This window comes from Gymnoscopelus braueri (genome assembly GCF_963280865.1).
Source record: "Gymnoscopelus braueri genome assembly, chromosome: 7".
Lineage (NCBI taxonomy): Eukaryota > Metazoa > Chordata > Actinopteri > Myctophiformes > Myctophidae > Gymnoscopelus > Gymnoscopelus braueri.
The window spans coordinates 54231806-54256863 of record NC_137608.1 but is presented as its reverse complement, the minus strand read 5'-3'; positions in this window follow the sequence as shown (position 1 = coordinate 54256863).

Here is a 25058-nt window from a genome sequence, read left to right as displayed (position 1 = left end):
TTAGTCTATTTTATTCATTTATTTTGTTATTATTTTATTATCATTATAATTTTTTCCTGGCACCATTGTTAAACAGACAAGACTGGTGCTTGAAAAAAAAAGTGCAAACACCAGCTACAACATAATTAGTTCAAATTAATGCCTAGATGATCCTCTTTGTCTCCAGTGGTACATTATTTTAATTTATTTGGGAACCTACCCGTTAGTTGGCCCGGTTAAACGGGCATCATTGAGGTTTTTGTGACCAGTGATTAAACAACTTTTGTCAGCTTTGACCAGCTCGGACTCTGACCAACCGGTTATTTCGTTGAATTTAATTACCTGGTTATTGAATGAAAGAACCAATTCATTATTATCCCACAGTGACAACAGTACAGCCTACAGAAAACACATAAGGTTATCATAAGTAATTATGCATGGCCTGAGGATTCTGGTTTACTCGTATTTGGCAATTGTTGTGCTTTGGCTGCCCAGCGCCCACAGTTACCTCGACTGAAAATAAACCCTGCACAGTTGTGGACTTTAGGACTAAACTGTCACCCGAGTTTCAAAGTTGGATACTGTTACATACTTTATAGGGATACAGTATGTAACAGTTAATAACAGTATCCAACTTTGAAACTCGGGTGACAGTTAAGTCCTAAAGTCCACAACTGTACAGGGTTTATTTTGCGATTCTCTTACCTTTTCAAGTAGACACAGAATATTTATCTCGAGTATAATAGATCCCCTGATGGTTGCTAATCACGGAGGGGTTCACTGTGCTTCTGTGGAAAAAAAATGTCATCACGATTCCCGTTGGCTTGTTATACCCAGTTGAAAATAGCATGTTTCGCTCAAAAATACTTAGTAAAACACAGGAAAACAGGGATTTTTAATATAACAGGGAAGTGAACGGAGCAGTAAATATTTGGATCGTGTTATCTCCTGGTTCTTTGTGAGAAAAAAAAAGAATAAAAAACTATTTAAAAAAAAGTTTTTTAAAAGACGTCATTTGCGGTGTGGGTTTACTAAAAACAGCCGTCAAAATATGTCATTGGCAGGGAATTAGTTAATTAATGGACCAGCAAATTGCACACATCATTCATGAAAAGTAAGTGAGTAGCTATTATGAGATGATCTTATTACGAGCTTGACTCAAAGCCTGACTGGACTCGAATAAAAATGTGTTGGCCCTCCCTCAGTCTAACTTTTAAAAAAAGCATGACACTCTCCTCTTTTGCTCCAGTGAACACCTCCATCAAACATTGAACAAAATCGCCATTCGCTCCCAACCCGCCCTGACTCAAAATCACCCTGATTATCCTGCAGTGTGATCCAAGCTTTAGCGTATAGACTATAGAGAAGCTAGGGTTAAATGCTTCCCTTCAAATGGACTACTCTGCTCTGATTTTGATGTCGAACAGATCATTATTTGATTTGGAATGTTTGCTCCATCGTTATCATGTCATTATAATTAATCTGTTGCATAGATTATGGAGTGTTTACAAGTACTCACCATTTTCTCTCTCTCTCTCTCTCTCTCTCTCTCTCTCTCTCTCTCTCTCTCTCTCTCTCTCTCAGAAATGAGTTCCCAGTCCTCCCAGAGTCAGGTCCTCTCTTGTTCTGAGTGTCCATACACCTTCACATCTCAGGTCGCCCTCCATAAACACATCGAACAAAGCCACAACGACCTCTACTGCCAAATGTGGAGGAATGGACCGGTCACCTCAACAGCCTTTGAGCAAATAACAAACTCAGTCACCAGCCAGAAGCATAGAGACACAGACGAACCAAGATCCTACAGTTTCAGTCGGTCAAATGACCTGAAGACACACCTTCGTGTCCACTCTGGAGAAAAAACTTTCCATTGTAAACATTGTGACAAGAGTTTCAATCATTCCAATACCCTGAAGAAACACCTCCGTGTCCACACAGGAGAAAAACCTTTCCCCTGTAAACATTGTGACAGGAGTTTCAGTCAGTCAAATACCCTGAAGAGACACCTTTGTGTCCACACAGGAGAAAAACCTTTCCACTGTAAACATTGTGACAAGAGTTTCAATAAGTCAAATAACCTGAAGTCACACCTTCGTGTCCACACAGGAGAAAAACCTTTCCCCTGTAAACATTGTGACAAGAGTTTCAGTCTGTCACATAACCTGAAGACACACCTTCGTGTCCACACAGGAGAAAAACTATTCCCCTGTAAACATTGTGACAAGAGTTTCAGTCTGTCAAATAACCTGAAGACACACCTTCTTGTCCACACAGGAGAAAAACCTTTCCCCTGTAAACATTGTGACAAGAGTTTCAGTCTGTCACATAACCTGAAGACACACCTTCGTGTCCACACAGGAGAAAAACCATTCCCCTGTAAACATTGTGACAAGAGTTTCAGTCGGTCAAATAACCTGAAGACACACCTTCTTGTCCACACAGGAGAAAAACCTTTCCATTGTAAACATTGTGACAAGAGTTTCAATCAGTCAAATAACCTGGAGACACACCTTTGTGTCCACATAGGAGAAAAACCTTTCCCCTGTAAACATTGTAACAAAAGTTTCAGTCTGGCATCTAATCTGAAGAGACACCAGTTTATCCACACAGGAGAAAAACCTTTCCCCTGTAAACATTGTGACAAGAGTTTCAACCAGTCAAATAACCTGGAGACACACCTTCGTGTCCACACAGGAGAAAAACCTTTCCCCTGTCAACATTGTGATAAGAGTTTCAGTCTGTTATGTAACCTGAATACACACCAGCGTATCCACACTGGAGAAAAAACGTTCCACTGTAAACATTGTGACAAAGGTTTTAGTAGCTCAGATTATCTCAAGAAACACCAGCTTGTCCACACAGGAGAAAAACATTTCAATTGTTAATATTGTTGTTACATGTATTGTTATGGGGGGCATTTGTATGTGGTTGTTTTTCTCCCTGCTGCTCTCTGCCCTCTGCCTGTCACTCATTCACAGGTCCAGCCCATTCACTCAACATTCACTCAGCTCCTTAATTCAGTCAGCTCCGCCTCTCACCACCGGTTGGTCCTCCACTCATCGGTCCACCAATCATCTCCAGCCATCACCATATATAAAGCACCTGTGATGGCAGCCATCTTTCTCTGTTCCTCCTGCAATTTGTTTGTTCAGTCCTAACCACTAACCACTAACACAGTTTGTTAAAATCAGCCAAACATATTACAGGGAAGGGTAGATTAGCTCTGGGATACCCTTTACATATCTACACCCATAGGTGACTATTTGTTATTGTACTCTTTGATAGAGGTGAGTGCCACATGTTGCAATTTCTTTTTGTAGTTAGTGTAGGAAGTTTTTTGTTTCTCTCGTTAGGTTAGTTCTTTATTTTTTTTATTTTTTTCTGGCACAACCAGTCCCTTTTCTGTGTTTTTATTAGTTGTCTCATTACCTTATTTTGTTAACCCAAGTTATTTTGAATAAACACACTTTCCGTTCACTTAAACATCTGTCCATTTCAATTCTGTCATTTGGGTATATGTTATAGAGCATCGCAGTTCCCGCCCCTTCCGGGTTCCACCGCAAAATACTCAATGCATTTTTTACATTGACATTTCCAAAAATATTTATATCAATTAATTTAAGCCTAGAATCAAGCCATCCAGGGTCCTGGCCGGCAGCGGGGGCCCTCAGGCGGTCCGTGGCAAGGCAACTAGGGTAGACGGTGCGTCTCGGTCTCGCTAGGCCGGGGTCGGCCGCGGAGGAGTGCGGAGGACAGGCCACCGAGGCCTCTCCGCACGTGGTCCCTCCGCGCCTGGTCGGACCCGCAGGCTGCAAGCAGCGTCCACCGAAGCACACGAAGGTGCTGGCGGGGCCCTTGCAAGAGGCGGGCTACGAGTGCCTATCGGTCAGGGAAAAGTAGCGGGTTCCACGGCCCTTGCGGGCGGCATGGTTCCCGTGGATCACAGTGCAAGACTAGAGTGGCCGACGGCGGGCCCTGCATTCGGGCAGGCCTGCCGTCCGTGTCCCCAGCGTCCGCACGCTGGTCCTTATATCCGGGCTGGGAAAAGTTGGCGAGACTCCCGGGAGAGAATTTCAAAGGAGGGGGCCATGGCAGAGCCCAGGTCCTCGTGGGCTCCACGAGAACTTCCAGGGTGCCAGGCCGCCCGGCCGTGCCCGACCGGAGGCCTCTCTCTTCCCATAAGCCCGCTGGGAAGAGGCCTCCGATTTCATGGTTCTCTCCCCGCTCGCGGGGAGGGGGGAGAGAGACCCACGGCAGGGAGAGGGACAGGGAGGTACGACGCGGAGATCCAGGAGGATGGGGCCCGCGCCGCCACCCGAGACGGAGCCTCGCGCTGGGCATCGCGACGGCCAAGCTCCATAGGTACGGTCTGGAGCGAGTCGGCGTCTCGCCCGGGAGACTTTTTCAAAGGAGGGAGGCAGGCACGAGCCAGACGCCTCCTGGGCTACGGGCAGGTGACAGGGAGGTACGACGCGGAGATCCAGGACATGGGACCCCTCGCGGCGCCGACACTGCCCCAGGACCATGCCCCGGTTCCGGGCATGGTCCATAGCTACCCCTTGGCACCAGTGGCCACTTTCCCCCCACGCGAAATTTCACGCAGGGGAGAGATGCCAGAGCCCCAGACCTCACGGGGCCTGCAAACACAGTGCGATTTTCACACTTTTTCCCAGGTTTTTCGGCCGCAGTTTGCCCGGGCACCCACCCAGTGACCCGGGGGGGGGGGCACCGACGCGTGCGCACCCCCGGCCCGGATCCAACGAGCCCTCCGCCGGCGCTGGGCGACCCAGGGACAGGGAGGTACCGCCCGTTTTGGCCCGAAAAAGAGCAGATCGACAAGCCTAAAAAAGTTGAGATTTTCGGCCGGGGGTCCTCCAGGGGGTCCCTGGGGACCTCTGGAGGCCATACAAACACTCAGCGCGATTTTTGGATTTTTTTTGAGAACCATGATTTTGGGGGTCTCCGCCGCCCCATCGCTACCCCAGGAAGGTGCCTCTTCCTGGGCATGGTTCCTACCTACCCGATGGTACAAGTGGCCACTCTCCCCCCATGCGAAATTTCAAGCAGGGGAGAGGCCTGGAGCCCAGAGCTTCTTGGGAGCTCTGGACTTAGAAATATTTTCAACTTTTTCCGAAAGCACCAGGATTTTGGGCGGTCCGTGGCCCATCGCTGCCCCAGGGAAGTGCCTCTGTATATCGGGCATAACTACCCGATGGCAGAGGTCGGCCTTCCAGGCACCTGCAAGAAAATTCCTTGAGGCAGGAAGGAAGGGGCCCACCTCCTCGAGGGAACCCTGGACTTAGAAACATTTTCATTTTTTCATTTTTTTTTTGAGAACCAGGATTTTGGGCGGTCCGTGGCCCATCGCTGCAACAGGAAGGTGCCTCTTCCTGGGCATGGTCCCTACCTACGAGATGGCACCAGTCGGCCCTTCTCCCTGGCTCTCCCCTTCACACAGGGCAAGGGCCAGGGAGCCCAGTGCCTCACGGCACAGTGCCGGGTGCACACTCGCCCGCTCTACCCGCCCCGGGAGCCACCGTCCCTGGGTAGGAGGTGGTCCATGGACCCCCGATGGGGACCAGGGACCGGGGACGGCGCCGCCTTGTGGACGCCGGCGGTATTGCGCCCCAAGACAACAGCCTTTTACAGGCTTGTGGATCTGCTCTTTTTCCAGCCGTTTTGAGCCCAGATTCCGGCTGTCGGAACTGCGAGGCGTCGGAACAGCGCCACGCACCCGGCGAAAGGGCCTTTCTGTGTGAAGTTTGCATGTTCTCCCCGTGTCTCCTAGGGTAGGTACCCTCACAAAAACATGCAGTAATCCTGGTCACTATACTGCCTCCCCCTGGCCAGCCGGGGCGCCTGATGGAGGGGAAGGGAACTGGTTGGAATAACGTGTTCCTTCCACGCGCTACGTCCAACCAGGGAAACTCTCCCCTGTCAGGTGACAAGAAGATCAGTTGGCTCTCATGCATTGAAGGAGGCATGAGCTCGGCCCTGGCCTCCCTAGGTTGGCAGAGGGAAGGTAGTGCCCAGGATTACATAGACAATTGGCACTGGGTGTAAAAAATAGGGTTACAAAATCGTGGGATAAAAATGTAAAGTAAAAAAAAAATAATAATAATAAAAAAAGATATTAGATCGATTTTTCAAAAATAGCAGATCTACAAGCTCACAGAGAGGCACAAAGTGACACGCTATGAGCTTGTAGATCTGCTATTTTTGAATAAAATGATTGTGACGCTTTAAGTCATTTTTCAACACTACTCTTTCCTGTCTGCATCCACTGAACATCATCAGGTTCAAATTACCTTCACTTTCTTTCTCCAAGTCTGAAACCTGGACCTCTGTGGCTCCCAGTTTGCTCTGGTGGTCCTTAACCTGGACCTCTGTGGCTCCCAGTCTGCTCTGGTGGTCCGCAACCTGGACCTCTGTGGCACCCAGTCTGCTCTGGTGGTCTGCAACCTGGACCTCTGTAGCACCCAGTCTGGTCTGGTGGTCTGCAACCTGGACCTCTGAGGCACCCAGTCTGCTCTGGAGGTCTGCAACCTGGGACTCACTCGCACTCAATTTGGCAGCCATTCCTGAAAAATATCGCAGAGAAATGTATGTTAAACGACTTTATGAAACATTTAAGCCTGCACCGTTACAACTTCTTCAAGCTCCATTGGACCATCCTTACCTCTCATTAAGATCCTCTGCTCCTTGACTTCTTCCTCGCTGGCTGCCACCCTGGTCTCCATGTTCCTCAGCTGAACCCGTTGTTCAACCACCATGTCTCTCTGCTCTTTGGCTTTTTCCTCACTGGCTGCCACCCTGGTCTCCATGTTCCTCTGCTGAACCCGTTGTTCAACCACCATGTCTCTCTGCTCTTTGGCTTTTTCCTCACTGGCTGCCACCCTGGCCTCTGTGTAACTCAGCTTCCCTCTTTGTTCTATCACGGTAGCTTCCAGGCGATGCACCTTGTCTCTCTGCTCTTTAGCTTCTTCCTCCATGTTCTTCAGCTTCTCTCTCTGTTCTATCACAGTGGCTCCCAGGCTATGGACCATGTCCCTAACCCCTTTCAGCTCAGTCCAGAGGTCAGGTTGTACGAGGCCACCTGGTTCAACACTGCCCTGAGCCCCGGCCTCAGACAGACAGAACAGTAAAACCAGCAAAGCCCCGCAGCCCTTCATTATGAAAACAGAGTGACTATTGGTGTCTCGCAGTCTCCTTTTATGCCCCAAAAAGCCACCTGATGAAGCAACATTGGACGCGTCATTGTACCCAGTGGAAAGTTAATGTGCAACTGGACACCATCGTGTTGTGATGATACTGGCTCTGAAAAGAGCGGCTGAGAATATGTTTCATGTAATCAGCTGTTGTTATTCAGATAAATGTAGTAGGGTTGTTTTTCTGGTGTGGTGAGCATGCCTTCAGATGTTCAGTTAGAGGAAATTATAACTAAAAAATAGATTGATATTTATTCATTGCACACAAACCACAAAAGTATTGGTACCAAAATGTACTTAAAGTACCAAAAGTAGAAAGTACTCATTATGCAGAACGTCCCATTTCACAGGTTTTCGAATGCATAAAATGTCCAGAAATCTTTTGAAAATAGCAGATCTACAAGACACATTGTGAGCTTGTAGATCGGCTATTTTCAAATAGCCTAAATGTATATAGGGCTGAAGTGGGTATTGCATGTTTTTTAATAAGAGACCATATTCACACGGTGGTCATATTATCAACGGGGTGCCACTTTCAATGTAAAATTCCAAAATGGCCACCGCGTGAATATGGTCAATAATGCAACTCTACAAAGTAACTATTTGAAAAATACGCACGCACGCACGCACGCACGCAGACAGACAGACAGACAGACAGACAGACAGACAGACAGACAGACACATTTTTAGGTTTAATATACTGGAGAGGGAAACTTACTTCCTGAAGATATATTGAAACTAATGGAGAACGGCTTCTCAAGTAAATGTTTTCAGCTGGTGTATGACTAATTATAGTTGTGTTTATTTATTATGGCATATAATATATAGAGGAGCCCCTTGCAGGTAAAAAAAAAAGTATACAATTCCCTGGCCTATAGGCTACAATGTTATTGTGTACGCCCTACACATTAAAGAGGATTTTACACTGTATGGTATTTTTGAAGTGTATTCATAAATGACAGGTCTAATATAACAGTAACATGACAACCTTGTCCTATGCTTGGTCTCTTTGGTGAACCATCAGAGGACTGTAACGTATGGAGAGAGAGAGAGAGAGAGAGAGAGAGAGAGAGAGAGAGAGAGAGAGAGAGAGAGAGAGAGAGAGAGAGAGAGAGAGAGAGAGAGAGAGAGAGAGAGAGAGAGAGAGAGAGAGAGAGAGAGAGAGAGAGAGAGAGAGAGAGAGAGAGAGAGAGAGAGAGAGAGAGAGAGAGAGATTCTCAAAAGTTTTTCATGTCAAAATGATATGCATTTGGCCGCGGACCCCCATCTCAAAAATGTTTGTTCCAGGGACCACCAGAAGCAACGATTTGAGTTTAAAATGTTCGCTTTAAACAAATATATATATTCAAAGATTCGCACAAATTTTCACGACTTTTCACAGAATTAGCAGATCTACAAGCTCATAGCGCTGCACTTGGTGCCGTGCTATGAGCTTGTAGATCTGCTATTTTTAAATAGCCGAAGTATATAATAATGTTTAAAGTGGTTAAAATGATTGATATGATGACTTTTTTAGCTGGGGACCCCCTGGTACCCCACCAAGGACCCCTGAGGGTCCCCAGACCCCACTTTGAGAACCAGTGCACTAGATCATTGGTTCTTACAACTTTTCTATAAAAATGTTCTGAAAATCCATTTTTCAGGAGGCCACAAGGGGAGGTGAACTCACTTCTCCCATGGAACGGTGATGTTTTTTCCCTTTTTCTACTCTGTACCAGTGAGGGAAAAAGTACTAAAAAATTGTACTTAAGTAAAAGTATTAGTACTGAAAAGTAGAAGTACTCTGTTACTAGTAAAAGTCCGGAATTCAAAATTTACTTGAGTAAAAGTACAAAAGTATTGGTACCAAAATGTACTTAGTACTAAAAGTAGAAAGTACTCATAATGCAGACGGTCCCATTTCACAAGTTTTCTAATGCATAAAATGTCTAGAAATCTTTTGAAAATAGCAGATCTACAAGCTCACAATGTCTCTCATTGCGACACATTGTGAGCATGTAGATCGGCTATTTTCAAATAGCCTAAATGTATATAGGGCTGAAGTGGGTAATAATGCGTGTTTTTTAATGATAATGCAACTCTACAAAGTAACTGTCATCAGCCCTTTGGCTGAAGACAGTTACTTTGGCTATTTATTTGAAAAATAGCCGATCTACAAGCTCACAACGTTGTGACTCAGTCAGTAGGTGGCGGTATGCAGCCAAAAGCAATGGTTGCCACCCGGCATGAAAGTAAAAGAAGAAGAATCCACTTCCTGTCTGTCGCACAGAGCAACCACGTGACAACAACAACAGAACTACAATAATGTCATTAAACTACACAACAGAGCAGAAGCCTGTTACATTCCAGTTGGAACCAGATGGAGAGTTTTTCATGGTGGGATCAGAGGTAATGTAAATAATGAACTGCTTTATAGAGCCTTAGATCAAGACTCTCGTAGATTTGATCGATTTGGACTTTTATTTTAAGTCCTAGCTCCATCCCCCCCAGATTGCCCTGAAATGTCAGCTCTAAAGCCCATATTTCTCCAAAACATGTACAAATGCAATATATAAGGTGTTTACCCGCTTGTCCCAAATGTTAACTAGGTGTACGGAGTGTTTGTGTAATGTATTAGTCCATATTATTCAATAAAGAAGTGTTTTAATCCCGTCTTTGGCCGATTCTGTGGCAGTGGTGACGGGGCGCATCCGGTGAAAGCCCGAATTACACTCAATGTAAACAAGAAGTAAACGAGAGGGACAAAATGGCGTTCGGCCACAGACGGGATTAAAACACATGTTTATTGACACATATGGACTAATACATTACACAAATACTTCGGACACCTAGTTAACATTTGGGGTAAGCGGGTAAAGCACCTTTTATTTTGCATTTCTACATGTTTGGAGAAATAAGGGCTTTGGAGCTGACATTCCAGGGCAGTCTGGGGGGATGGAGCTAAGACTCTCGTAGAGATTTAAAAAAAAAAGTCAAAATCGATACAAATACATCTACGAGTCTTTATCTAAGGCTATAGGTTTCTAGTAGCTATGTGTGTATGATTTACTGTAGCATTGTACTTCCAGATGCTAAACTGCTAATGTTAGCAATGAGACAATCATTCAAAGTTTGATACACAAATAGTCCAGCTAACAATAACACAAATGTAACAACAGTAATGAAATGTAACAACAGTAATGAAATGTAACAACAGTAATGAAATGGAACAGTAATGAAATGGAACTATTTATCTATTTCATGTTACTGGTCCTTGACTCTAGAAAAATGAAGATAGTGAATGTTATTATCTAAAGTTAATTCGCTGTAGCCTTGATACAAGACTTATATATGATCAATATCCGCCTTGATCCAAGGCTAGGCGCTGCAACTATCGATGGTCTTAGTGATTATTTTCCATGTACTCGACTAAATCTGATTAACTTCAGCCCTATTTTATACTGTTGTGGAAAAATAGCTGATCTACAAGTATAGTATTTTTTTCCAGGCATTAGAGTCCATGTGGTTTATGCTCTAGCCCAGTGGTTCTCAAACGTTCTCATATCAACGACCCCCACATTGACAATCATTAGCCCACGGACCCCCATTTGAAAAGATATGCCAAGGAAGGACCCCCATAAGAGAAGATATTTACGGCTCTAGCAGTGATTCTCAACCATTTTAATTTCAAGGACCTCCAGTTTGACATGCATTTAGGCTACGGACCCCCATTTAATGGCATTTCTATCTCTGGGACCCCAATTGATATTGTAAAATCAATGTTAATTTAACTCTGAGAGTGTACACAATGGAACCAAATGGACCTGTTAGGGTCCATTTGGTTCCATTGTGTACACTCTCAGAGTTACAGTCTCATAAGGGTCCATTTGGTTCCATTTGTACACTCTCAGAGTTACAGTGCCATAAGGGTCCATTTGGTTCCATTGTGTACACTCTCAGAGTTACAGACCCATAAGGGTCCATTTGGTTCCTAACTATCCAGTGGCGTCAGTTCAGCAAAAGCTAAGGTATGGCAAGGTTAGGTTTTTTTTTTTTCTTCTGGTATGGCACCATACCCCGTTGACGCCCCTGTAACTCTCCATCATTTAGCCAGGAAACCCCTAGAACTCCCTCAAGGACCCCTGGGGGTCCCCGGACCCCACTTTGAGAACCAATGTGCTAGCCACTCTGCTATCAGGTCATCCTGCATTGTGATTATCAAGTGTGTTGTGCTGCAGCGTTATATAACGTTGCAGCATTGTGAAGTTTACAGCACACGGCAAAGCCATAACAAGGCCGTCGAGGAGAAACCTCATATCTCCATATTTAAACTTTTTATATTTCTTTGTTCTTTGTTTTTGTAAATTAATGTCCTAATTTGTTGTATAATGAAAAATATCACATGGATGCACCTGGAACGTATCATCAGTGTTGTAGCCTGGGGTCGACGGATAATGTCCTACAAAAGTAGCAGATCTACAAGTTCAGAATGCACTGTGATATGATGAGTTGTGAGCTTGTAGATCTACTAATACTTTTTTGAAGAAATGTGAAAGTGATATTCTTTCTGTGGGTTTTATGAATATTGAATCAATGAAAACAAGATTTTGTGACTACATAAGAAATGCATTGAATCCATTAGAAAACGGGTTACTTTATTTTTTCCAGTTCCCTGAATAGTAACAGTTGTGGACGTTCAGTACATGGTTTTCACCTGACAGTGACATTAAGTTTGTCCCTGTGTCCTCCAGGTGGGAAACTACCTGTGTCTGTCCAGAGGGTCTCTGTAGTGACATTAAGTTTGTCCCTGTGTCCTCCAGGTGGGAAACTACCTGTGTCTGTCCAGAGGGTCTCTGTACAAACACTACCCGCTCTTATGGAGGAGGCTGGCCTCAGTGCAGGAGAGGAAGAAGATTGTTGCTTCATCACAAAGTGAGTTATGTCTGGAGCTTTGTTTTCATTAGATCAGTGGTTTTCAACCGGTGGTGGTCCTTGAGGGAGTACCAGGTGGTCCCCAGCGAAATGAGTTAACATAAGCGTCACAATCATGTTTAACCACTTAGCTTTGGCTATTCAAAAATAGCAGATATACAAGCTCATAGTGCGGCACTCGGTGTCGCGCTTTGAGCTTGTAGATCTGCTATTTTTTGAAAATCCTTGAAAAAGTGTGCATATCTTTGAATATTTATATATTTTTAAGCGAAAATTAACTGATATCTTTGCTTCTGGGGGTCCCTGACACGAAACATTTTCAAATGGGGGTCCGCGGCCAAATGTATATCAATTTAGGGGTCCTTGGCATGAAAAAGGTTGAAAACCACTGGATTAGATGTAATTTTAAAAAAAATTATATGATTTAGATTTCATATATCTACTAAATAACATGACTGGTCAGTCTTGACAAAGCAAGACCGCTGTGAGGCGAATGTCATTGTCACAAGATCAATATCTCGCCTGGCTGAGCAGTATTTCCCTGTTAGCAGAGCCCTAAAGACCCGGTTTTGAATCCTTGGTAGGACATTAAACTTATGGATCTCAGCTTTAACTAATATTATACAGAGAGTGGTATTAGAGTTCTCAACGGGCTTGAAAATTAAGGCCCAACCCTAACTGGGCCCTACTGGGCCGACCCAAAGCTCGGCCCAGCCCAAACAATTACCATACTTTTAGGCTCGAAAACCCCCAATAAAACCCAAAATGGTGTCATTATTTGCTAATGTCCTCAAAGTCAGGCATCCAACAAGCTTTGAACTGAGCAGATAGTGAACCTTTAAGGGTTATTCTTCCATTCACGTGGAGCAGGAATTGTGTGGAGAGAGAAGGAGTGAAAATGTTGAAACAAACATATATGATTCATTGGAGCGCTGAAACATTGTGGCTGTTGTTGAGTGTGGCTTCATGTCACTGGCTTCCATTGATAGATCATTTTCCTTCATAGCGCCCACACTGTGGAACGAGCTTCCACCCCATGTTAGAGCGTCTCAAACCCTACCTGTGTTTAAATCACGTTTGAAAACTCACTTGTTCTCCTTGGCGTTTGAACATTCAGATTGAGAAGCTGCTGTTTTCCTCCAGGCATTGTGTCAAATGTTGTCCTGTTTATTTTATATTTTTTTGCTCTTGTTTATTTTAGTATTTTGGTACTGAGTGTTACAACACTTTGGTTCAACATGTTGTTTTAAATGTGCTCTATAAATAAAGTGGATTGGATTGAAGATGAGTTGCAGCCTGTTGCTTTGTCACCACTCATGTGAACACTCCAGGAAATGGAAAGATTCATAGTCACTATAACAACAAAGTAGAACTTGTACTGTCGTTAAAATGGAAACACAAATGGACATTAAATATGAACCTACAATAAATATGTTTTCTTTCCTATTGCCAATCTACAGGCCCGAGAGTTATTCTGCTGAAGGCATCAGAATGTGAAGAGATCTTTGAGGGCAATGAAGAGAAATACAAATCCTTTTCCATCAGAACAGAACCTCCAGCGAACCTCAGGTAAGTTCTACCTTCTCTGTAGTTTTCCATCAGAGATGTCTTTGGCTATTTATTTTTTTTATCGTGAAAATGTGTGCAAATCTTTGAATATATTTTTCTTAAAGACAAAATGTTTAACTCAAATCTTTGCTTCGGGGGATTCTACAAATGTCCTCTAAATCCTAACAGTTTTTTCAAAAAACTTATGTTGCTATAAAACGTAAATGATATGTATTTGGCCGTGGACCCCCATCTCAAAATGTTTTGTTCCAGGGACCCCCAGAAGCAAAGATCTGAGTTAAAAATGTATATATATATTCAAAGATTTGCACACATTTTCACATTTTTTTCCAAAAATAGCAGATCTACAAGCTCATATGTATGAGCTTGTATATCTGCTATTTTTGAATAGCCAAAGTAATCTTAAAATGACACAGATGCGTCCCCGGTCTTAAAGGGTTAATATCGCATCAAATAAGAACGGTGTTCCAAACATAAACAAATTATCCCGGCAAAATGACTCTTATGGATATGAAGCATCAACAGACGGTGAGAAAACGTTAATGTTACTTCTGCTGAATTAGTTACATTTTCGCCAGAAACAGACTGTATCAAATATGAGTGACTGACTATCATAAACGATACAGAACCTCCTCCCTGACAATATCACAGAGACAGTTTGTTTATTTTTGGACCACAACTCTTATATGAGACGATTCTATGATGACACAATGTTATTCTCCATAGAGAAATTACTTCGGCAACCCAGGGGATGAACGAGTGACGTCAGGACTTCTGTACTCTATTACTGTTCTAGAATACCTAGTATAGAACCCTGCAGGATCCCAGTCAACAAAAGTATATAGGTTTTAAGTGTCTAAAGTTATTTTAAGTGTGACTGTTCCATTTCTACCTCATTTCTACCTCAGCTTTGATGATCATGACCCTGCAATGAACCGTGAGAATCCCTCCCGAACAGAAGTGCTGGAGATAGATGAACAGAAACTTCCAGATGCCTTCACATGGAAGATGAACGGTATAAACACTCGATATCACTGCTTCAACAAGTTTCACAACCAATTCATTATAATTACAATTTTGATGCCAAATCTGATTGGGAATATCTAAAAGCCTGATTTATACTTAGTTGCAAGTCAGTTTTGTGCGCCCAAACTATCTCTCCAAAGCCTGGACACACCAAACTGGCTTGTCCTCTTGACTACTACAGATTGTATCACATTTTAGATGGCAATTAATTGTCATTTATGAATTAATGGCATGAACTGTGATTATCCCACTTTGGATGAAGCCTAATTTATCAGAATTTCAGAAACACCGCAATAATTCCAAGTTAGTAACTGTTTGGCAAATGTAAGTAATGATAACCTCATTTTGTACATGGAACATGAAAAAAAATAATGGCCATGATCATGTTATTTTTCTGGTCCTAGACACCCTGCACATGGATGTGTGTAAAGCAGAGGTTTCCCCTGAACAGGAGAGGAGCCCCAGTCTGGTGAAGGAGGAACCAGAGCCTCCACACATTAAAGAGGAACAGGAGGAGAGGAGCCTCAGTCTGGTCAAGGAGGAACCAGAACCTCCACACATTAAAGAAGAACAGGAGGAGAGGAGCCTCAGTCTGGTCAAGGAGGAACCAGAGCCTCCACACATTAAAGAGGAACAGGAGGAGTTACCTCAAAGACCAGAGGCACCTGGTGGATCAATGATGACATTACTAGCAGTGAAACATGAAGATGATGAAGAAGACGTCTCTTCACACTGTTCTGCAGTGAGAGTTGAAGTTGAATCTGACTCTGAAGTCACTGAAGACAGTGATGAGTGGGAGGAGACCAGTGGAGGTCAGTCAGCTTTAAACATTGAAATCAACACAAGACACTAACGGCCCTATTTTTGCCGGTGCCTTACCCATTATCCTTAAACTTCTTTGCTATTTGTTACTATTAAAAAATATATTAAAAAAAAGTTCAAATAGCCAATCTACAAGCTCACAACGTGTCGATGTAGATCGGCTAGTTGAACTACTTGAAAATGTTTTTAAAAATAGTCAAAAATGGCAAAGAAGTTTAGGGATAATGGGTAAGGCACCGGGGAAAATAGGGCCCTATATGTGGAAGGACAAATATTATCATTGAGCAACAAGCTGTCCCTTGACATGAAACCATCAAAACAAACTAAATGTAATTGTACAGATTGTGGCTAAACTAAACCTTAAATAGTGAATGTTCTGTTAATACATACAGGGGACAAATATTTTAGTTGTAAAGTTTGCATCAAAACAAAGCTCTAATGAAAACGACCTGAATCAGTTGGTTGACAAAAAATGGTAATTTGAAGAAACACTTGATGAGTCATAAAGGACAGAAATCCCTTAGTTGAGCATTTTGTAGCAAAAAATCATTCATACAGGGAAGACATCTTTTAGGCCCTGTTTAGACTGGCAGCCAAATCCAGCCTAAATCAGATCTATGTCATATCCAGATTGGAATCCGATCAGTTTTATGAAGTCTGAACAGAGACAGGTCACATGGAATCAGATTTTTACAAATCCGACTTGAGCCACATTCAAAGGTGGTTTCAAATCAGATGTCTAAAGATGCGTCTCAGTCTGAACGCAGTAACCTGCTCTAACCACCCAAGTCACATATCAAACTGTCCAAAACGTCACTCTGAGCGCCACTGACGTCATTACAGAGCACGATACTGAAACTTGAAAACTTGATTTACGAGAGTGCAAGGGGTAATCGTAATGAAAACAAAACAATAGTACAGCATAAGTATCCAGAAGAAATGGTGAGCAGCATTCAGTGGACAGACGGAGAAATGCAATGTATTTTGTTGTTGTCGCTTGTCGTCTGTTATGTCACATTTACTGAATGTAATCAACTAGCGCCTACGTCATGACACCTACGTCGTTACCACGGTAACGAAAGCACATAATGTTGTATGTCGACACAGGGTGGCTTTGGGTTGACATCGTTTAAATAAGTCTGAACACACAGATCTGTGACAGAGCCGTCACTTGCAAATGCAGTGTGAACAGTCAGGCCAAAAGATCGGATTTGAGAAATGAATCGGATTTGACTGCAGTCTAAACAGGGCCTTAGTTCAAGAAGTGAGGTCATCGATCTTGTTTTCGGGACGTTTTTCCAATAGCTGCACTAGAATGAATCGATCAAAAACACGTCAATAAAAGAAAATGAAAATGACCAACGGGCATAATTTATTTCTGTAACATAAACCAAGTGATATCAAGTAATTAATAAACCTATTATCACCCTTTTCTATTCTTAGGTGATATATCTTCATCTCTTGTGGCATCTAACAAGGCACAACAACACCCACAGACCAGAAGGGCTCAGGATTCACACAAACACCCAGATGAACCTTCTTCCACATCTCTTCTGGCTCATATGAATCCAGCGGTGGTGGTCCTTCACAGACTCCCTCTGAACATGGTTCACCGGGCTCTCCATCCACCAGCAGCCCTGCAGCAATGCAGCAGTGATGAGGAGGACAATGTTAGTCATTCTGACACGCCGTGGGAACCAAAAGACCACAGTGGCAACGACTCCCATTGGTCGTACTCCCGCTCAAAGTCCCGGTCAAAAAATAAGAGAAAGGAGCCGAAGAAAGGCAGAAAACTCAACAAAGATGTCACTTCAAAGACACAGACGTCACAAGCCAACAGCAATGGTAATTAACCCTTTCAATCCGGGAGCACATCTGTGTCATTTTAGATTTCTTTGGCTATTTTTTTTTAAACAATAGTGAAAATGTGTGCAAATCTTTGAATACATATATATCTGCTATCAGGCAGAAACCAGCTAACCAGCTCAGGAAATGACTAAATCAAAACAAAAAGTGGAGTTAGGAGGTTTTGTTCATCATTGATAAGAACAGCTAAATGGACCTCCAAGCTCACAATGAGGTTGGAGGTCAAAAGGGGGTGGAGCCTGGAGTCAGCAAAACCAGCTAACTCCACCCCCTTTGGTGGACTTAGCTGGTTTAGCAGAAAGTTTGAGGATCCAATGGAGTTAGCTGGTTTTGTCAGAAGCACTTTTTAATACTTTTCATTGATTCAATATTGTTTTTATCAACACAGACGTAAAGGGTGTTTAATAGCACTGATTTATGGAGAAAAATGCTAAAGCATGGAAAATATTTGAGAACCACTGATAAATATAGCATCATAAGTTTTTCTATTTATTTTTTAAACTGTAGAAGACATTTGTAGAATCCCCAGAAGAAAATATTTGAGTTTAAAATAATAATAATAATATATATTCAAAGATTTTTCACACACATTCACAATGTTTTGAAAGAAGAAAAAAAAAGCAGATCTACAAGCTTGTAGCACGGCACTAGGTGCCACGCCACAAGCTTGTAGATCTTAGATCTTGTAGAAATAAACAAATAGAATATTAGTTAATTTGAGAGAATCCCTGCATTTCTACCGTATACTCTAACAATAGACACGAGAGGGAGTGCTATATTGAGGTTATTGCAGAATCTGGAAATAATCTGGACTAAGGGAACAGTGACGTTACCCATTGGTTTCTACAGACCCGATTTGAAGACCCTTTTTCGGCAAATTCAAATCCACCATGTTGGAACTTCTGATCCAGAAATGCAACCAGTTTAACATATAGTACAATATATATATATATATATATATTATTTATTTATTTTTGTTGGGCAATTCACTTAAACTAAGCCACATTTTGCTAGCCTGGTAAAGCCCCTTCCTCCGGAAAATCTCATTTCCATCTTATTTCCGAAGGAGTCTGGCATTAGAACGTGTGTGTGTTTTTGACTGTGGGCTGGAGTTAGGCCGGAGTAATACTGTTGACTGACAACCCCCTCAGCCAATCAGCAGTTGCTCCCGTTCAGCCAATCAGCAGTGCATTTTTACCACCTCCAGACTAATGTGACGCAACAGGACTTTTGAGACGGCCATGCCCAAAATAGGTTGCCTTATACGGATACATGCGTGTTTTAAAACCGAAAGTAAAAACAACGCACAGAAAACAATGGCTGCCGTTCCATTTTGGTCGGCTGCACTCTGATCCATTCGGGTTCAGCCAACTTTCGCTGTCAATCACAGAACGATGAGCGAGGAGGGGCTTTACCAGGCTAACGACGCTGATAGGCTCGTCCACTTGGTGGACGACGACAAAAAGCCAAACAAGCCCTCATGCCAGACTCCTTCCTGAAATCAAATGGAAATTAGATTTTCCGGAGGGAGGGGTTTTACCAGGCTAACATGTTGCATGTGATCAGCGTTTCCTTGTAAAAACACAGTCTGATTGAGTCAATAAGTTGTCCCTGTTGCTTCAACCAGCCAATTGAACTCACTGGCCGCCATTATCGCATTAATGCGATCTAATAAATAGCACGCCTGGCCGCCAAGATCGCATTAATGTGATCTATGGTCTTTTTTGTTGTTTATTCTCTGATCACGCTATTCTGTAATGAATCACTCTAAGTTTCAGGTTCCACTTACTTCACCCACCACTGCATCCGGTTTCATGACTTGGGTTCCGTTTCCGGTTTTCATTTTTTTCCCCAGTCATTTTCGTTCAGAATAGGGAAACACACGGTTTTTCACACGGTATAAAAAACGATCGGAGACCTCCCCTTCTATAATCTATGGTCTGGGTGACGAACAGTCATCCCCGTCGTGTATCACATCGTAATTTTCGCCGATCAGAGAATCTGAGACCACTTCACATCCGGTTTCATGTATTTGACTGTTTGAGTGGGTGTGGGGGGGGGGGGGCGAGTGTGTCAGCGCGCTGATCAAGCTGGCTATTTGCTGCTCTCTAGTGGTGGAACGATCAAAACGAGTCCAGCTAGATAATCTATATGAAAATTAAATAACAAAATAACAAAACAAAAAAACACGAAAATCGCTGGCAAGGGCAGCTATGAACAAGGTTTTAACTCTGGCAGTCTTTATCAGATAAACAGAGATTGTAATTGTATTATTACCACACATAGAAAGACCAAACTCCAGTGTTGGCTCAGAATTACCTACTGACAGTGCAATTAGTCTATTTTATTCATTTTTTAAATTATTATTATTTTATTTATATTTTATTTTATTATTATAATTTTTTTCCTGTCACTGGTGTTAAACAGACAAGATTGGTTGCTTGAAATAAAAATGGGAAAAAGAACAAACACCAGCTATAACATAATTAGTTCAAATTAATGCCTGGATGATCCTCTTCGTCTCCAGTGGTACATTATTTTAATTTATTTGGGAACCTACCTGCTTAGTTGGCCCGGTTAAACAGGCATCCTTTTATTGAGGTTTTTGTGACCAGTGGTTAAACAACTTTTGTCAGCTTTGACCAGTTCGGACTCTGGCCAACCGGTTATTTCATTGAATTTAATTATCTGGTTATAAGGCGGCTGCAGTTATGATTTGACCCCCAAAAAATTGCAACAAAAGGTTTCTCAATGGTTTATTGTAGTATCAGGTGTACTTAATAACATATCAAAAGTTTACCAAAATCGGACCACTATAAAGGTCCGATTTTCAAAATGGCCGCCGCCAGATCCTTAAAATACCATTACTCCTTCATTATTCATCCTAGACAAGTAATTTTGGTGCTTAACCCCAAGTTTTGGTGATCTTGGATCTAGTTAGCATAATATAAATTATAGTCAAGTGATTACAAGTATACAATTATAAAGCAATTGGTTATAAGCATAGTTATAAGCATATTTAACAATGTAATTGGACATTTCTTCCTTTTCTACGTGCCATAATGCCCAGGATTGGTGAATTCATCACCTATACATGTAATTCACATTCTGTTGAAGCTTTCATGAGATTTCTTTTGATACCAATAAGGAATAAATTCATTATTATTGGGTGGTACTGTGACATTTGTAAAAACATGGCTGTAAATGACAGACTGGGAATGTTACACAAATCTTGGAAGAAATTCCTTACAGAGAAGTTTCTTCACTATTTTGTTTGTAAAGGTGCCAACAAATTTAATTATAATCCTAGTCCCCTAGGGGCAGTGGTTCCCAAACTGGGGGTCAGCCCCCCCCCCCCCCCCCCCCAGATGATTAGCTTAATGTGCAACATTGTTTTCCCACTCAAAAGTAAACAAACCAACATACAGTAAGTGTATACAGTGTATCTGCACATTTTTAAAGTGACAACTTAATCACTCTTAAGACCTTTTTAATAGCAAATGGGCCAAATTCTCAAATATTACATTGGATGTGCAAGACAGTACAGAGCTATCACAACATGTATCTAGTGTCTGCTGTCTTGGGTGTCTAGGCAGGGGTGGTAGAGGAGTGTGGTGAGGAGAGGGTTCAGATTTGCTTGTCACAGACATCTTCTTATTCCTGAGATTGAAGTAGTTGTGTGGGGTTTTTGTGCAAAATTCATTTCACACTTTTATTTCGTGATTGGTACTGCTAGCAATAACCTTGAACTTTGATGTTTTTTTCTGGATAATTTTAACATCAAGAAGGCATACTGTAGGAGACAGCCCATGACGCTCTGGGCTCCAGTCTCCCATAGAATCCCGATCTAACCGACCTCCACGCTGTGTCCCTGCTGCTATGCAACAAACAAGCATTGCTTTCTGTATACACCTAATGGTCAGACTATTTTTTTTGTTCTGGAGAGGGGAGAGGACGCTCTGAGCCATAATGATAAGTCACTGGGGGCCCCTGGGAATATTAATGGTCAGCCACCAACCAGACACCGACTCTCCTGTGAGCCAGTCAGACATAGGGACACCCCTGTCTGCCTGACACACAGTCATGCACCACGTGGAGGTCTTACAACCACCACTATGGGGGGTCCCTCCTCACTAACTATGGCCACTCACGAGTGCCCATCTCCGGCATAGGAGCCAGCATGGAGGTCCACTTGGGACCAGTGGGACTATCCAGTGAGCCAGGCGACATAGGGACACTCCTCTCAGCCTAACGCATAAGCTTAATTTCTGCCTCCTCCTCAGTCCGTCCTTCAGCGTGACTTAAAAATTGTTTGCATCCCAAATGCTAATTTGCTTTTGGAGTTGCTGAGAACTAGGTGAGCGCAGGCTCCCTAAGCCACTTGGAGTGAAATATTGCAAGATACAAGTATATCTTTCATGTATCATTTGCGGAACTGTCCTCGTTGAAATGCGTGGCGTATAATTTCTCCTCCTCCACATGACACCCCTCCGAGCTCCGAAATAGTCCCTCTTTACTCACTCACACTGATTGCCTTCCTAATGTGTTAAAACGTTCTTCAAAAATCTATTTGTTTTTCAAAATATTGTGTCTACAAGATGACACTTTGATTCACATTTGATCCACAGAGCTATCCAAAACCTTTCAATATTGCATGCAATACTATATCAACTGACAATATTCTCTTTCTCTGCCATGCACCTTCTGAATGACAAAATTAACAAAAATGAAAATTGTGACTTGTGTTTTAAGGATATCTTGAAGCCTTGTTCCAGTAAACAAATATATAACTAGTTTATTGCATAATTAGTTTAGTTAACTTGAAACGGGTGACCATTTCAGAGGGTTTTAATAGTCACAAACAAAATATTGGATTTCATAATTATCTAATTGTATCTCTGCAATTTGGACAATTCCAGTGGATTTCTAGGCCCCCAAAACATAGGGTAAGACACAAAAAGTACTTAATAATGAAGGAGTTAGGTTATTTTAAAGATTTTTTGGCCATCTTGAAAATAACACCTTTCCAGTGCTCAAACTTTGGTAAACTTTTAGTATGTTATTAAGGACACCTAAAACTGCAAGAAACAGTTGAAAAACGTTTTGTTGCAATTTGTTTGGGGTTAGGTGCTTTTTTTTTTCATAACTGCAGCCGCCTAGTAGCTATTATGAGATGATCTTATTACGAGCTTTGACTCAAAGCCTGACTGGACTCAAATATAAAAATCGTTGGCCCTCCCCCAGACTAAAATGTAAAAATGCATGACACTCCCCTCTTTTGCTCCAGTGAACCGACCCCTCAATCAAACAACGAACAAAATCGCTAAGCGCTCCCGATCCGCCTTGAACGGGGAAATGCCCTGACTCAAAATCACCCTGATTATCCTGCAGTGTGATCCAAGCTTTAGCATGTAAACTATAGAGGAGCCAGGGTCAAATGCTTCCCTTCAAATGGCAGATCATTGAACAGATCATTATCTGATTATAAATGTTTGCTCCATCGTTTTCATGTAATTATAATTAATCTGTTGTGTGTTTACAAGTACTCACCATTTTGAATCTCTCTCTCTCTCTCTCTCTCTCTCTCTCTCTCTCTCAGAAATGAGTTCCCAGTCCTCCCAGAGTCAGGTCCTCTCTTGTTCTGAGTGTCCATACACCTTCACATCTCAGGTCGCCCTCCATAAACACATCGAACAAAGCCACAACGACCTCTACTGCCAAATGTGGAGGAATGGACCGGTCACCTCAGCAGCCTTTGAGCAAATAACATACTCAGTCACCAGCAAGAAGAATAAAGACACAGATGAACCAAGATCCTACAGTTTCAGTCAGTTAAATGACCTGAAGACACACCTTCGTGTGCACTCTGGAGAAAAACCTTTCGACTGTAAACATTGTAACAAGAGTTTCAGTCTGTCATGTAACCTGAGGAGACACCAGCGTATCCACACTGCAGAAAAACCTTTCCCCTGTAAACATTGTAACAAGAGTTTCAGTCTGTCATGTAACCTGAGTAGACACCAGCGTATCCACACTGGAGTAAAACCTTTCCCCTGTAAACATTGTAACAAGAGTTTCAGTCTGTCATTTAACCTGAGGAGACACCAGCGTATCCACACTGGAGTAAAACCTTTCTATTGTAAACATTGTAACAAGTGTTTCAATCAGTCAAATACCCTGAAGACACACCTTCGTGTCCACACCGGAGAAAAACCTTTCCATTGTAAACATTGTGACAAAGGTTTTAGTAGCTCAGATTATCTTAAGAAACACCAGCTTGTCCATACAGGAGAAAAACCTTTCCCCTGTAAACATTGTGACAAGAGTTTCAGTCTGTCATCTAACCTGAAGAGACACCAGCGTATCCACACTGAAGAAAAACCTTTCCCCTGTAAACATTGTGACAAAAGTTTCCCTCACCCATCTGACCTGAAGAGACACCAGCGTATCCACACTAGAGAAAAAACATTTAATTGTAAACATTGTGACAAGAGTTTCTCTAGCCCATTTAACCTGAAGACACACCTTCGTGTCCACACAGGAGAAAAACCTTTCCCCTGTAAACATTGTGACAAGAGTTTCAGTCAGTTAAATAACCTGAAGACACACCTTCGTGTCCACACAGGAGAAAAACCTTTCCCCTGTAAACATTGTGACAAGAGTTTCAGTCAGTCATTTCACCTGAAGACACACCTTCGTGTCCACACAGGAGAAAAACCTTTCCCCTGTAAACATTGTGACAAGAGTTTCAATCAGTCAACTACCCTGAAGAGACACCTTTGTGTCCACACAGGAGAAACATTGTGACAAAGGTTTTAGTAGCTCAGATTATCTTAAGAAACACCAGCTTTTCCACACAGGAAAAAAACATTTCAATTGTTAATATCGTTGTTACATGTATTGTTATGGGGGGCATTTGTATGTGGTTGTTTTTCTCCCTGCTGCTCTCTGCCCTCTGCCTGTCACTCATTCACAGGTCCAGCCCATTCACTCAACATTCACTCAGCTCCTTAATTAAGTCAGCTCCGCCTCTCACCACTGTTTGGTCCTCCACTCATCGGTCCACCAATCATCTCCAGCCATCACCATATATAAAGCACATGTGATGGCAGCCATCTTTCTCTTTTCCTCCTGCCATTTGTTTGTTCAGTCCTAACCACTTCAGTTTTGTAGAATCAGCCAAACATATTACAGGGAAGGGTAGATTAGCTCTGGGATACCCTTTACATATCTACACCCATAGGTGACTATTTGTTATTGTACACTTTGATAGAGGTGAGTGCCACATGTTGTCATTTCTTTTTGTAGTTAGTGTAGGAAGATGTTTGTTTCTCTCTTGTTAGGTTAGTTCTTTAATGTATTTCTATTTTTATTTTATTTCTGTTTTGGCACCACCAGTCCCTTTTCCTGTGTTTTTGTTAGTTGGCTCATTACCTTATTTTGTTAACCGAAGTTATTTTGAATAAACAAACTTTCCGTTCACTTAAACATCTGTCCATTTCAATTCTGTCATTTGGGTATATGTTATAGTCCCTCCTTCCTAGACCACCAACTGGGACTTAACATTTGTGACAAGAGTTTCAGTCGGTCATTTAATAGAGGTAGCAATGACGGAAATATACTAAAGGTCTTGCTTTCAATGCCGTGTAGCTACAGATACCAGTTGTTTCTGGGTAT